At 37.0% G+C, this 15398-nt stretch overlaps 1 protein-coding gene across 1 annotated transcript in view; it reads left to right on the top strand.

Annotated features, from left to right (window-relative positions):
- The window catches only part of sdk2b (sidekick cell adhesion molecule 2b), a 267423-nt gene that overhangs the window by 177907 nt on the left and 74118 nt on the right, over positions 1–15398 (top strand). The gene's annotated exons all lie outside the window — the stretch shown is intronic.

A 15398-nucleotide genomic window follows, 5' to 3' on the forward strand; every position in this document is an offset into this window, starting at 1 on the left:
AGGAGGAAGGTCTTTTTTTAATTCATACTCTACTCTTCATTCTGACAAGACGAGCATTATTGTCCATCAAGGTCCAGGTGGTTTTTGCTGATTAATGTTGGTCTGGTCAAGTGGACCACCAGTATAGTTAAAGGTGGGTGATATGAGTTTCACTTATAGGGCTGTCAAACGATTAATCACTAAGTGGAACTCATATCGCCCATCTTTATATATAATTAAAATTATTAGTAAATATAAATAAATACATGTTTAAATATTTCTTAAATATGTATACATGTATATGTATGTGTTTACAAATGCAAAATTAATATGCACAGTACACAGACATATATTATGTAAACACAAACTTTTATTCTGGATGCGATTAATCGCGATTAATCGTTTGACAGCCCTAGTTTCTGACTGAAGTATAAAGAAACTGGAATGGATTGACAAACAGGCTGGAGGTATTTTTATCTTCTAATTTAATCATCTTAATCATCTTGATTATAGATGTTGAACATTTACTAAGCATTTGATTCATTTTGGGAAGTTCTGGCAAGACTTTACATAAAGTTGCAGAGAAATGCAGAAAAGGTGCATGGGAGATATAAAAGATACACTTGATGCACTTAAATGTATATAAAAATGCTCTATTTTCACGCACTAATTTTGTTCTTAATATACAAAAAGGAGTTTTTAGTACTTTTTAAGATAAACTTGATCTTAAGATCTAAGTGTACTCAGCTGTGCTACTTTAAGACACCATGAATAGAAGCACTAAAGACAATATTTTAGTATATAAAGTACAAAATTAATGTGTGACAATAGAGCACTTTAAGTAGATCATGGAAGTGTACTTATTGCACTTTTTACCTGTTTAGAGGTGTGTTAGTAAACTACAATCTTTGTTAAACCAGGCCTAAAATCCAAAGATGCTTTCAAAGGCCCCCAAGAACTTCCCCATATGCCATCACCTGAAAGAAAGCATGTTGTGCTTTGTCATAGAGAGCGGGCGCATAATGCATCTGGAAAATCCATTAGGACTTCATCTGCATCAGAAAGGGAGCGAACGTGAAAAGCTCTGGGTCAGAGTCTGCTTGTCTGGCTTTTACATTCCTCTGAGCATTGCGTGTCTGTGGAAGCCTTTTTCTGTGCATTGCACATACGTGTTTAAAAGTATTGAGACATTGTTCGTTTAATTGTTACTTTGATAGTTTCTTGGCTTTGCTTCATGCGGGGCAATTGCTTTGCAAGGAATTTTCTGATTAGACCGGACGCCAAACAGGTTTTCCTCCTGAATTTTGCACAAATGCTGCATCAAGTAATCCATTAACCTCAAGAATGACACTCGTGACTTGTGTTTTGTCATGCTTTGCTTTGTCAGCCATTGTATGTTTGTATAGAACATCAGTGTGTTTTAACCATCGTTCAAGGCCAAAATATCACAAAAAGCTTTAAAGAAAGAGTGTCATCTCACAATGTCCCTGTAATAACACTTCTTGCCTGTCAAAAAGATGTTTACAACAAATGTAGTCTAACCCTGGCTAAAATAATCAATGTTATATACAGAAGTCCAGCAAGCAAGTGATGCTGTGCTGCTGTGCTGTTGTAATGCATGTTTGCTTTATTACGCAACACTACACCATGAGGAAATTGCTTTCTGAATTTATAAAGATGTATAATAGTGTGTGTTTTGTGTCTTTAATGCCAAAGGGCAAGTGAGAAATAGCCATGATCTTCCACTGCGACATTTGTGTGTGTACTTGTTGTGTGGTAGATGTGTTCAAAGATGCCCACAGTTGTTATTGGTTTCTTCCTCTATCTGCCTCCAAGGTCAGAGATTTTAAAAGCAGCATTTAATTCACTGGTGTAATCTTAATAACTGATGTGGCTGTGAACCTGCTCCATTCTTATATACATTTATAATTGTGTTTGACTCATTGGCCTCTTGTTTCATAATGGGTATCATAGAACAAACAAGCAAGTTTAAATGTCTTTCTTTCGCAGCCTCCGTTGGGTGGTAGAATGGACCGACGTTACGTCATTGATTGATTGCGGTACGTGATGCAAGCAGAGGTCTTTTTTTGCAGCATCATTAGGTGCCCGGTTGCAGATAGTTTAAAAAGAACTGGTGTCTGGAACATTTATCATTCAGACTGAAAATGATTCATCATCAAAAACTTGCAGTGAAAAATCCCTTAGGCCACATAAAAATGAATATAAAAACAAATATCGCAGTTTACTTGCATCGGTTAAAGTCAAATGACATCAAGATGACATATTAACTCATAAATTATTATTATACGTTTACCGTTGCGAATTAAGGTAGGGAGACCATTTTGACTGATTTTTTTTGTACTTGCTTAATCTCGATTAAATCAAAAACAATGTTCATCCAATACATTGATGCTATGCAATTATACCACTTTGCAGGCAGCTCAAAGGTTGCATCGTGACGCTGAAGGTTTAAAGCGGTTTAACTCTGACCCCATTTGCATCTGATCCTTTGAAACACAGATTGCACATTGAGGTCACAGGTCAAAGCGTCACTTGTTGAGAGGTGTAATGAACCCTTAACACAGGTCATGTGAAAGACATTAACTGTCAGATTTACTACATGCTTGTTTTTATTTTTTTGGACTTTAATATTACTGGGCTGGCTCCTCAAGCCAGGCATTTTATTAATTTTTGCTTGCACAGTTGTTATTTTCTATGCCTAACATCACAGCGAAAATCAAGATACATGACGATTTATTCGTTGTAAGATTCTCTCAAACTTCCTTAACACTGCAACTCTCACTAATACTTTTTTACCGCCACAAAGAAATACAATAGCAGGTAAAGGTACGAAAAACCTCACCTTCTCAAGAGTTGCATGACCAAGCAGCATTTTACCTTACAGCTGTTCTGCAGTCATTTTTATTAGCTCATTTTGTTCATGTGAATAATGCTGTTAATATATGCGGAGCAAGTGACAATATATTCATCCACTAACTCTAAACCTTTGAATAAGAACAGTTTCAAGTCTCATGTGACTATAAAGTACAAAATCTGAACCACACTGTATAGCTTATTCTGAATCGGCCACTGCTCGCATGAGACCAACTTGTAAAACAACCAGTGAATTATTTTAAAGAAATTGTTTCAAATGAGCTCTTGGGGGCTATGTGTTGTTGTTCTGTATATGTTTTGTGAGAAAATAAAATATTTCACATAAATACCTAAATGCTCTATTAAGTCAATTTAAATAAAATGTATAATGCATACAGTATTGTGCCACTGACTGGTGTTTTACATTTCTATAAATGTGACCCTGGACAACAAAACCAGTCTTATGGGTCAATTTTTCGAAATTGAGATTTTTACATATTCTGAAAGCTGAATAAATAAACTTTCTATAGATATATGAGTTGTTAGAATAGGACAATATCTGGCTGAGATACAACCATTTAAACTCAGGAATCTGAGAGAGCAAAAAAATCGAAATATCGAGAAAATTGCCTTTGAAGTTGTTAATCCCCTAGGGGCACTGTGGCAGACCATCCACTCACAAAAATAAAGTTTTTATATATTTAAGGTAGGAAATTTACAAAATATCTTCATGGATCATGATCTTTACTTAATATCCTAATGATTTTTGGCATAAAAGAAAAATCAATAATTTTGACCCACACAATGTATTTTTGTCTTTTACTAAAAATGTTCCCGTGCTACTTAAGACTGGTTTTGTGATCCAGGGTCACAAATATGAAAGTAAAACCACTGGCATATAGTTTGTTGGCTGTGTGCAGAGCCGTTGAGAGAGCGAGTCGCAACAACAGAAGTTCAAAAATTTTGCGTGTCACGTGATTCATGGAACCTTCAGATAGTTCCAGGAAGTTATGTTTTCTCTTTAAATGCTTTATTTCTTTTTATTTATTCATTAAATTACTTGCGTCTTTAAATTAGTTACCTCAATAGGTCTGTTTAGCCGCAGCTCCATGCGTTACTAACTTCTGGGAACTATTGAGAGGCTCCATGAACCGCCATTGCTTTGAAAAAACTGTTCCATTGGAGTCAACGGAGTTGACGCAACTCTCTCTCTCTCAATGGCTCTGGCTCTGTGTAAGTGGTGCAAGTGTGTGTGCTATATGGAGTTTGTCCTGCTGTATGTGTGATATCTTGTGTCAGGATAAAGTGTGATTTTTTTTTTTTCATTAACACCAGGGCTATTCTCAGGACTTGCTCATCGTAAGGTGGCAAATCACATGCTTTAGGTTTAGAAGGGGCTATGTGTGTTTCTGTGTCTGAAAAGGACATTGTGTATATTAGTCATGTAGAGGGAAAATGATTAGTGAGAAATGATGATGCATTTAAAAAGGATTTGCATAGATGTCAGTGAACTGGTATACAAATGTCTCCTACTTCTCAGAGAAGTCTAAAAAAAGACTCCTTTATAGTTTTAGAATCACAAGATAATTCCCATTGCTTTGGGCGAGAAACAACAAAGTCTAATATGTGATGTTAATATTTAAAGAATTTAATGTATTTTGATTATTTGTAAAAATTGACAAAATAGAATCTTACAAAATGTTCATATAACGTGCACTGAAAAAAATATTTTTTGCACACCCTTTTTGTAAGTAAATTTAATTAAAACCTTTTTGTGGCAAGTTTTTGAACATTTAAGTAAATTTACATAAAACACAGTGTGCAAAACTTGCAAAACTAAAAAATTAAGTAAATCCTACTAGTTGTTTCTTTTTCCGTGTGAAGTCTTAAAGCAAACAAACCAGATGTTAAAGGGATAGTTCAACCAAAAATGAAAATTCTGTCACAACATTGCTAACATTCTTACAAATAACTTCCGTTGTGTTCAGCATAACCAAGTATTTATGCAAGTTTGGAACAACTTGAGGGTGAGTAAATGATGACAGAATTTTCATTTTTGGGTGAACGATCCCTTTAAGTTCTTTGGGCTGCCTTTCTTAAACTTAACCTCAACTGGTAATTCTATGCCAGCGTAATGAGCTATAAATATTTACAATTTCATCTCAAACAGTCTTTTTTGTAGTTTTTGTTAACTAAACTTTTACAAGATTTGGATGTGTGTGATTTCAACCTGTCCACAAGCTGTCAAATCTGATCGCTCTCCTCTTTCCTCTCCTCTCAAACTCTTTCCATCACAATTGAACTTAATTTGAAAAAGTTCTCTAGAGGAAATAAAGACGTCTTATTCCAGTGACAAGCCCGGAAAGTTGTCTGCTGTCAGTGGACTTTCCAGTGGGAGGAGATCACACATTTATGGAAGTGTGAAATAGAATGAAGGGGTCATTGGAACTGTCAATCATGTTGATGTTGAACATGTTGATGGACTAACTGGCTAAGAGACGTGTCGCTCAGCATGCAGTCCGGTAATGACATCGTCACTCAGGCAGAGAGTCTCCAAAAGGGGCGGGGCGGAAGAGAAGATGGACAGGTCGGTTAATAGAAGTGTCAGTAAAATTGGCCTTATTGATAGATCAGCTGGAACATATTGATATAAAATAAGGTGATTATGTATGGATACACTTCCATGTGCATCCACAAATCTTTTATCTCATAGCTGTTTTGTGTAATATTCCAGTGCTTGTCTCCTCTCTTCTTCTGAGTTTGATCTATTACCGAGGGTTTGATGGATATGTGTTGGGAGAGGCTGTTGATTCCGTGTATTGGCAGCTGATGGGCTACTGGGCAAAGAGTTGACATATGGTACACCAAATCTGTGATGAGAGCCAGAAATGAGTCTGTTCTCATCTGCTTGGCCTGAAAGGCTTGTACCTTAGGCTAAACTCTGACTATGCAGTTTTGTATGTTGAGGCCATGTTGGCATGGGTAGCACAGTATCTTTGGACTGGATTCACATTAGCAGAATGTACGTTTTCTCATCAGTATGTTGTCATACTGAAGGGGTGAACTGTACTGAATTGTTCCAAAAGTATAAATATTTTAAGCAAATACGAGTGGTGCGTACAGAAGTAAGCATCAATGTTATTTCTGCATGCGGTGGTTTTATGGTTAGTGGGAATTCAGGGAAATAGCCGCAACATCTGGATGCGATTGGGATCGTTTGATGAAATATTGGAATATGAAACTGTAAAATACTTGGGGAATAAATATTGATTTGGACATTTGACTCCAACGTTGAGCTACAACAAAAAAAGGTCTCACTAATGCAGACATGGCTTTGTAAAATCAGAATGTTTGTTTAACATTATCATGAAAAATTCCAATGGTTTTACTACCATAGTTCAACTATAATATTTGAATAGTAATTAAAATGTACCATTGTGTAACAGTAGTAACCATAGTTCAATTATGAAACATGCAATGTAAATAATTCAACAAAAAAAAAATGTGTTAATCAATTTGCCAAAATAGTAACAAACAAAACCATCATTAAATCTACTAAAATTGTAGTGATTTTACACACTGTATACGTGTACATTTGCCATAATAACATTTGTAATAGTGAAAAACAGAACTGCAGCAATTGCATTAAAATGTAAATAAACAGAAATCTTTCTTTCTTTCTTTCTTTCTTTCTTTCTTTCTTTCTTTCTTTCTTTCTTTCTTTCTTTCTTTCTTTCTTTCTTTCTTTCTTTCTTTCTTTCTTTCTTTCTTAGACTCGGCACTTTGTTTTTTGTCTGCACGTGAGCCACACGCAGTGTAATGGGACAAGGTTTCTTCATTAGTAGCTCATTAAGAGTGAATTAAGAATTAGTCTGGCCTGACTGCTCACAGCCTTAAGATTTCTCTTCCAAAAACACTCGAACCTCACAAAACCAACACCGCGAGACGGCTTTACGCTAACAGCACCAACCCCATTTCTCATTTCGGAAGAGAATAAATGATGTATTTAGGAAGTAAAAAATGTATTTTAGGCACTAAAGTAAAATTGACAGTGTACCTGGAGAAAGGTGAAATGCACACTTTGTCAAGTGTTGGTAATGCAGAGGATGACTTGGGAAGGAAAGCTAACATAGAAAACAAAGAAAAATGGATACTATATTGTGCATATAGTACACTACTAAATTCTCACGGGTAAATTTGGTTGAACAGTGTTCCTGTAGCTCACTTGGTACAGCGTTGTCTTAGCAGTTAGATGGGAACACACATACTGGTAAAATATATGAATGCACTTAACAGTAGGTCGCTTTGGGTTAGGGGTAGTATCTGCTAAATTAAAAAAAGATTAATTTTTTAAAGCAAAGTGAAACCGCTGACCCAAATATGTGCAATGCTTTATCTTCAGCTCTTAAAAGTGTGTCCAGCTGAGATATTTGACTCTAGAAAAGTTTCTTTTTTCCATAGAAGAGTTTAAACAAATGTGTGGGTAGCATGCTACTGTCCGTGAGTTGTGTGAAAAAGCCACTTGACCTATGGCAGTGACAAGGTGAGAGATTGCTGTGACCTTCAACTGTGATGGTAGATTCAGAGCACATGTGCTCTTAAGGACACGGTACTCCATTGATTCGCATCAATTGATTCCTGAGCGTTCTCCGTGTGTGTGTGTGTGTGTGTGTGTGTGTGTGTGTGTTTGTGTGTGTGTGCATACAAGTCTAAATGTGTTGTTATGCAGTTAGGAGTGTTTGTTAGGGCCTTAACAAGATGCAGAATCAATCCCATAATTCCCTGGTGCACTTTTGTACTTCCTTAATATTCAAGTGCACTGGAAGCCTATCACAAGAGTACGACTCTATGCGTGTAATGGAAGAGATACACACACAAATAAAAACAGAAACGACCTCACAAGCATGCAGTATCCACCTTTTTCTTGACATCTCTATGGAGGGCGCCATTACCGCGAGTGACTTCCTGTTTGATGCTCAACACTTCCGTTTTGTATTTGTTACTATGTTAGAGGACATTTCTGTTAATGGGTAAAAATAAAGTTGCGGTAAAAGGCTTTGACAACAGCCACAGAAAGCTCAGAAAACCTTACGAACGAGTGTTACCACGTGACACAACAAGAGCGTAAAGTAAATAACATTTAAAGACAGCTCGGTCTTAGCTCTGATTACTACATTCTGCACATCTCAAAAACATCACAATATTCGATTACTTCGATATTTACTTTATTGTTATTGCTTAGTACATCACTATTAACACATGAAGCATATATCCAGGGCTAAGTGACATAATAATTTATTATAATATCAAATGTTTAAGTTTAATATTACAGTTGTACTGTATTCAAACATACATATTCGCATTGGATGACACAGGAAATACACACTATTTAAAAGTAATTTGTATGTAATGTATTTAAGTGTATGTTTGGCCAAGTCAGTATTGTAGCTCTATAAATAAACTAAAGGCACATTTAACAACACAGCAGCTGTATCTCTACATGACATACCAAAACCAGTCACACTGAAGCATCCAGATGTCTCCAATACTGCGTTATTTTATAAAAGATCCAACGCGATGTTTATTTATATCTGGTGTGGGTATCAAAACCTTCCCGTTAGATTATGACTGTTAAGAACACTGGACTCAGCAACCGCCGCTTTAGAAATGTGAACTGTTGATGTAGATGGCAAAGAATTCATCCAATGTTAACGCTGCGTAAAGCGTTTTTATGAATTGGCCGTCTACATACATAAGACAATATATCAAATGTGCCTGCTGGCTGGAGTTTAATGTCATCATCCCAGTAGATGTCGCTGTCCAACTTCTTATGGTGAGAGACAAAGTTGTTTTTTACGGTCTAGGTTAAAAACTCATGCCCGTGCGGCCCCTGTGAAATAATTTAGAGACTGCTCTTTGACATTATGCTGTTTTAAATGACATAAAAGTATTATAACGTCCGTTTAAAAGCTTTCAAGCTAACTTGGTAATGCCTAACTAATGGGATCAAGCGGCGAACCGGAAGTCTTAAGCATCAGCCCTACGCGCATACGCAAGGGATAATGGGTAATTTCGCGCATTGCAAAAAAGGTTGATAAAGAGAGAAAATGCAGAGAAAGAAAGATATACAAACCTAATTGGCTATGTCCTGTGTATATGAATAGCTACAATAGTTGAATTAGTGATAAATAACCGTAGAGTAATAATAAGTCCATTAAAAGTATACTCAATGTTACTGCTCTAATCAGTCCCATCTGCTCTTTAATGAAATTGCGAGGACGGCAGGAGTGCTCGGATAATAGCTTCGCTTCATTTGTCTCCATTGGGCAACCACAGCTCCCATGATCCTCCTCTCCACTCGCCTCCCGCCCGGACGGCAGATAATTATACCTAAATAATTGTTTCTGCTCTTTTTATAATAGCAGAAAATTGAGAAGTTCATCAGATTAAAGGACAAACATGCTGAGGTACGAGCACAAATACACGCAAAGATGAAACTGTCTTTAGTCTAGTGCTACTCAACACACAAGTGCTTCAAGTCTGGACTGCGTTGGAAAGTTCTTTTTGATCAAGGGAACGAGTCTAGTTTTGCAAAGATAGCCCTATTTCCCACAGTGCAATTCAAATGTGACATCACAGCAAATCATTTATTCACCCTCATGTTGTTCAAAACCTGTGTATGTCTCTTTCTTCTGTGGAACACAAAAGAAGATATTTTGAGAAATGTGGTTTTGTGTCCATACAATGAAAGTCAACGGGGGCTAATGTCGTTTGGTTACCAGCATTCTTTAAAACATCTTCTTTTGTGTTCTTCAGAAGAAAGAAAGTGGACTGACATTAGGGTGAGCAAAGATGAAAGGTTAGAAAGATTTACTATAAACATGAGGTGCGAGACCCTTTTGGAGCTAAATTAAACCCGCTTTTAGATCCTTATTCTATTGTCTCACCTTTTCTTATTCTCTTTCTTCTACCTTCATTGGTTCACCTAAACACACGAACATTAAAAACGCAGTTGCCTTCTCCATTTTTATAAACCGCAAAGGTGAAACGTGGTCAGTTTGGCTCCCTGGGGCTCCCATAGTGCTGAAAAATTAAGGCAGTCAATGTTCTTTCCTTTTTAATAATACATGGTGTGTTTGCTTGGGAAGGACACACACTGCATACAAAACACGTACACATACATGCACCTGGCAAATTGTACAAAATATGACACTGGAGTGAAAGTACGTGCAATAATTTCCATGCTTTCAGCTACAGGTACAAGCACAGTTTATAAAGTTATTATAAAATTACGTGGTTGCGGATAGTTCATCTTTGCTTATCTGACAGGTTTAAAATGAAATTAAAAACCAAACTAAAACATCTCAGCATATCACCTGCTGATTCGTAATGATAACCGTGCGATTACACCTGCGTCAGTGGCGGGGTCGGCTGTGCGCTGGGGTGACAAACTGCCTTCGTCTGTGTCTCGGACTTGTTGCTGTGGTTCATTACCTTAATGCAGTCATCCCAAGAGTATTTGGTCTCACATAAGGATGTTTGCTCGCACGAGATAACACTGCATGACATTATAACCTGGCACCACTTGTATCTTTTTTTTATATTTGCCAGTGTTTTTAAAGGCTTGAAGGTGTTACATTTGTGTTTGGGATTATAAACTGTATCAAAAGTTATATACATGTTCTGTTGAGGTGTATGCTGTCCTCTATACAGGAATATCCTTTGCCTGCTGTGTTTTCTGTCGTAATGTGAGATTAGATTTGCTTCCCATAATCATAATGCCGGAATTTGCTTAGCGCAGACAGTCCACTGGAGAGATTTTATTCCAGCTGTGGGGAAATTAACCTTCCTCGCCCACACACACACATTTGTGTCAGGCCGAGGACTTCTCAAAGACTTTCATTGTTATCAGGTTAAAGATATTTTCTATTCCCAAACCTGTTGATATTATTAGATTCGGAGTAAAACATGATTTGACCCAGTTTTAAACCCTGTTAGCTAGTGAGGAGGACCACCCGAAATGTTCTCACAGGTCAGTTTCGACATTACTCAAATTTTTTTTGTGCTAACATTGTATTTTATTTTGATTTTATATATCTCTATATTTTACTGTACTTACTTTGCATTTTTTCTCTCTTTGTATATTTGCACTAGTGCAATTTTTGTCATGCCAATAAAGCAACCTTAAAGGGAGGGTTCACCCCAAAAATTCTGTCATCATTTACTCGCCCTCGAGTTGTTCCAAATCTGTATAAATTTCTTTGTTTTGATGAACACAGAGAAAGAACATATACAGATTTGGAACAACTTGAGGGCGAGTAAATGAAGACTGAAGAATTTTATACAGAATAAAAGTCATTATATCTATGGAAAGTCCTCACAATGTATAAAATCAAATGTGTGGTTGTGTGTTCTGGAAAAGTTTAATCAAGACATCTGGACTGTTATTTACGTTCAAGACATTACCTAGACGTTCCCAAACGTTTTCACCACAATCTATGACAAGGTCCAGTTGCTTTCATTGAATCTTTCCAATCGCTTAACATTGTCTGGGATGAAGTGGAAACTTTTACAGACAACACAAAATGTTCTTTTAAAGGGATAGTTCACCCAAAAATTTGAAAATTCTGTCATCATTTATTCACCCTCAGATTGTTCCAAACCTGCTGCTTGTCCAATTTGATTAATTTAAATAAGTTAAATCAACATCATTTTTGTACAATTTTGTCACAACATGATTTTTTCATGTTCAGTTATGTAACTTGATCCATTCATGTTGGCACTACATAAATGATTTGTGTTGTGTTAACATATAATTGTTACAACTAGGCAGAAGATTTATATTTCCCAGCATGCTTTGCGTAAGACTGCATTTTGAGAGTTATTTTCTTAATTAAGTGTTGTTTTATGTGTTTTTCAGTACAGAGAAACACTTGTTAGAGTTTAATGTTCATTTATCTTTGAGAATTAGAGGAGTTTGTTATGTTTTTAAGTTTTGTGGTTACCATTGTTTAGAAAAGCGTTGCCTTTGCTTAGGTAGTGGGCGGTTACATTTGTGAATTTGAATTTCTGTTAAACTTGGTTAACTTCATATCTTGTTAGAGATCAAAGAAAATATTATGTCGCATTAACTAAAAACACTTATGTTGAGAACGTTAAATGAAAATATTCAACGTTAACATATAAAAGTCATGTTAGTTTAACAAACATAAATTTGGCAACTTGAACATAATGAAATTATGCTGAGTAAACATAACTTTATTATGTGCAACCGATGCACATCATTTTTTCATGTTAATCCAACAGATTTTTTTTCAGTGTGTATCAATTTCTTTGTTCTGCTAAACACAAAGGAAGATATTTGGAAGAATGTCAGTAGCCAAACAGATCTCATCCCCTATTTACTGCCATAGTAAGGAAAATAAATGGGTGATGGGATCTGTTTGGTTACTGACATTCTTGCAAATATCTTCATTTGTGTTAAGCAGAACAAAGAGATTTATAAAGGGTTTGGAACAATCTGAGGGTGAATAAATTATGACAGAATTTAAGATCTCAGTGTATATTTACGGTGCACATTTTAGGTCTAGTGCAGGTGTTCTTGTCTGGCAAGAGAGTTTAATGGCCCCATACATCAACTGACAAACTGTACATTGTTTAGCTTGAGATTTCCATTCTTTATACAAGCGTTATCATACTCCATTTTCATCATTTTTATTGTTTGTTTGTATTTTGTGTCAGACCAAAGTCCATTGTGTTGTGTCAGTTTAAGAGGGCCCCTTCATTTTTTTTCGGTATTGCAGTTTGCTCCATCTATCTCTGTTAGAAGAACCCTTGACTTTTCTGCAAATCCCAAATCACTAGGGGCACCGTCTCTAATCTATAAATCCCATTTTATAGCAACGTATTTCATATTTTAGCTGTGGTACTTCAGAGATTGTCCAGCTGAACTGATGTAAGCCTGCACTGTTGTTGGAGAGGGATTAGCAAGGCATTCTGGGAAAAGCAGTTTATTAAGGGACAGAATGGCCTTGTGGTTATTGAACTGGAGCTTGGGAGTAGTGTTTGCGTGTTTATCAGCGCTGGCCTTGCTCTGGGTGTCTCTCTGGGACGCACACATCCGCACTCAGGCTAAATAAAGACAAACAGCGGTTTAGCCACCGCCGCGACTCTGTCAACAGACGCCATGTGCCCAGATGACACGGCTGTTAAAGATGTGTGGGTTTGAGGTGCAGTGTCTCGTAGTGTCCATGGCTTTAAAGCAAAACCACACGAGTTAGTTAAAACCATAAATGTATTTGTGTATTTGTTTGTGTCTTTATGTTTGCAAGCATGTCACACCTCCAGTTCTCTTTAATTAGTCCAAAGCGTGATGGATCATTATGAGAGCGGGTGTTAGAAGGGCCAGAGGTGCCCGTACTTTTAATAGAAACCAGATAGACTCGGTTTAATTATGGATGTTAACCCCTGGGCAGTGTGTGCATGCGCTCATGTGTGTGTGTGATACTCATTACTGAGTTAAGAAGCATATTCTCTTTGTGCCGTGGTTTTCGTGCCACGCTGAACCCTTTTTGCTTCCCGGCCACCTGTCTCCAAAACAACCAGTGTGGTCCCCGGGGGCCCTCACCTGACCCCTCTTCTCCTTCCTCCGCACTCACAATAACAAGCACAGAAGATGCGGAGCCCATAATTGCTGTGCATCTTCTGAGAGCGCATAACCTCCTGCCTTGAACCCGTCCGACAGGCTTTTAAAAAACCACGTCTGTGAAATTTACAGTTTTCACCGCTCCTCTCAGAAGACTTGCTATGGTAATGCAAATTCCGTTTTTCAAAAGCCTTCGTCTTTCCACCTATCCGCGCGCTTTCATATCCGTCAATTAAGATCCGTGTCCCAACAGTCCCTTTACAATTCACACAATTTGCTCCCTAAGTACTTGTTACCGGTTTGCTCATGTATGGTTACGGCGGGTCGTAATCCCATCACTGCGTCCGTTTACAGTATCAGTTACGGAGACGCTGTGATCTTAGTGTTGTGTCTCGGCTCTTTTGGCCCCTCGGACGCCCATCAGAGTGTTTGGTAGCCCCATTGAGGGATCATTAAGGCTTTTAGCGGGCCGGATCATTTGTTCTCTAATGAGGGAGAAACCCGAGTCCTGATACTCATCGATGATCAATGTCTTTTCCCCTATTTTAACTGTATCTTTTGTTCTCGCTCTCTCTCTCACACGCTCGCTCGGCTTCTGTCGTCTTATCTCTCTATCAGAGATAAAAGTGCAGCTCCGAACGCTTGGGAACAATTAGCCTCGCCCGTCTGATCAAATCTCTCATGTGCAGCTCCTTCCACCTCATTTTCATAAAACTTTGCTAATATCCCAAACCATGCATCGCATTAGCATCCCTACGCTTGCTCTCTTTCTTTCACAGACCTCACATGTCCCTCTGAGTAACCGGCTTTTGCTATTTGAACTATTTTCATTTCAGACTTAACAGTGGTTGAATCCTACTTTGATTACTACAGTATATGTTCCAAATAATATGCAAGATTGAGATTAGTGCATCTCATATTAGCAGGTTTATCTCAAAGCTGCATGCATAGTGTAATGGTTCTGGTGGATTTCTGAAGTATGCATGCTTTTTAGAGTTATCTAGACATGCTTTTTAGGCCATATTGTGCCATAAATTATGCTAAGAAGAGTTTGAGTCTTCTCAGTTGAAAAACACACACATATAATTATGTTTATATTAATATATATTTTTTAGAATGTATATATTTTGATGTTATAAATATTTATTTATATTATTATAATAATTATATAAATATATATTTTTGTGTTTGTATTTTTTAGAATACAGTATATATATATATTATTATATAAATACGTATTTTTTAAATGTTTTTGTATTTTTAGAATATATATAAATAAAAAATAAATTAATAAATAGAAAAGTTACAATAAAAAAATATATATACTGTATATATATAAGTAATATTATGGTTTATTTGTGTTTGTATTTTCTTTAGATACAAGGCAACGAAATGTGACCTCTGCATTTAACCCATCCAGAGAGTAGTGAACACACGTACCCCCGGAGCAGTGGGCAGCTATCACTGCAGCGCCCGGGGAGCAAGTAGGGGTAAGGTGCCTTGCTCAAGGGCACCTCAGTTGTTACCCGCCGGCCCTGGGAATCGAACCGGCAACCTTCTGGTCATGAGTCCGACTCTCTAACCATTAGGCCACAACTGCCCCCTAAATATATATAATATATTTTATATTTTATAATATAGTTTATATAATATAATTTCTGTGGTCACCTATGTGAAAGTGTGTTCTTGGTGTCAAGATGTTTTTTTTTACATTTATTTATTATTATATAGATTTACTATGATTTTATGATGCATCCCAATACATCAAGTAGTTGCATTTAATGCTCCACCTCCTGCTTTTCTTTCTCCTGTGAGGAGCTGAAACTTCCTTTAAATTAGAGAAACCAGAGATGTATGGCAAACCGTTGGCCTAATAGATCATTCTGACAGTTTAATTTTA

Source organism: Triplophysa rosa, linkage group LG18 (genome assembly GCF_024868665.1).
Source record: "Triplophysa rosa linkage group LG18, Trosa_1v2, whole genome shotgun sequence".
NCBI classification, from domain to species: domain Eukaryota; kingdom Metazoa; phylum Chordata; class Actinopteri; order Cypriniformes; family Nemacheilidae; genus Triplophysa; species Triplophysa rosa.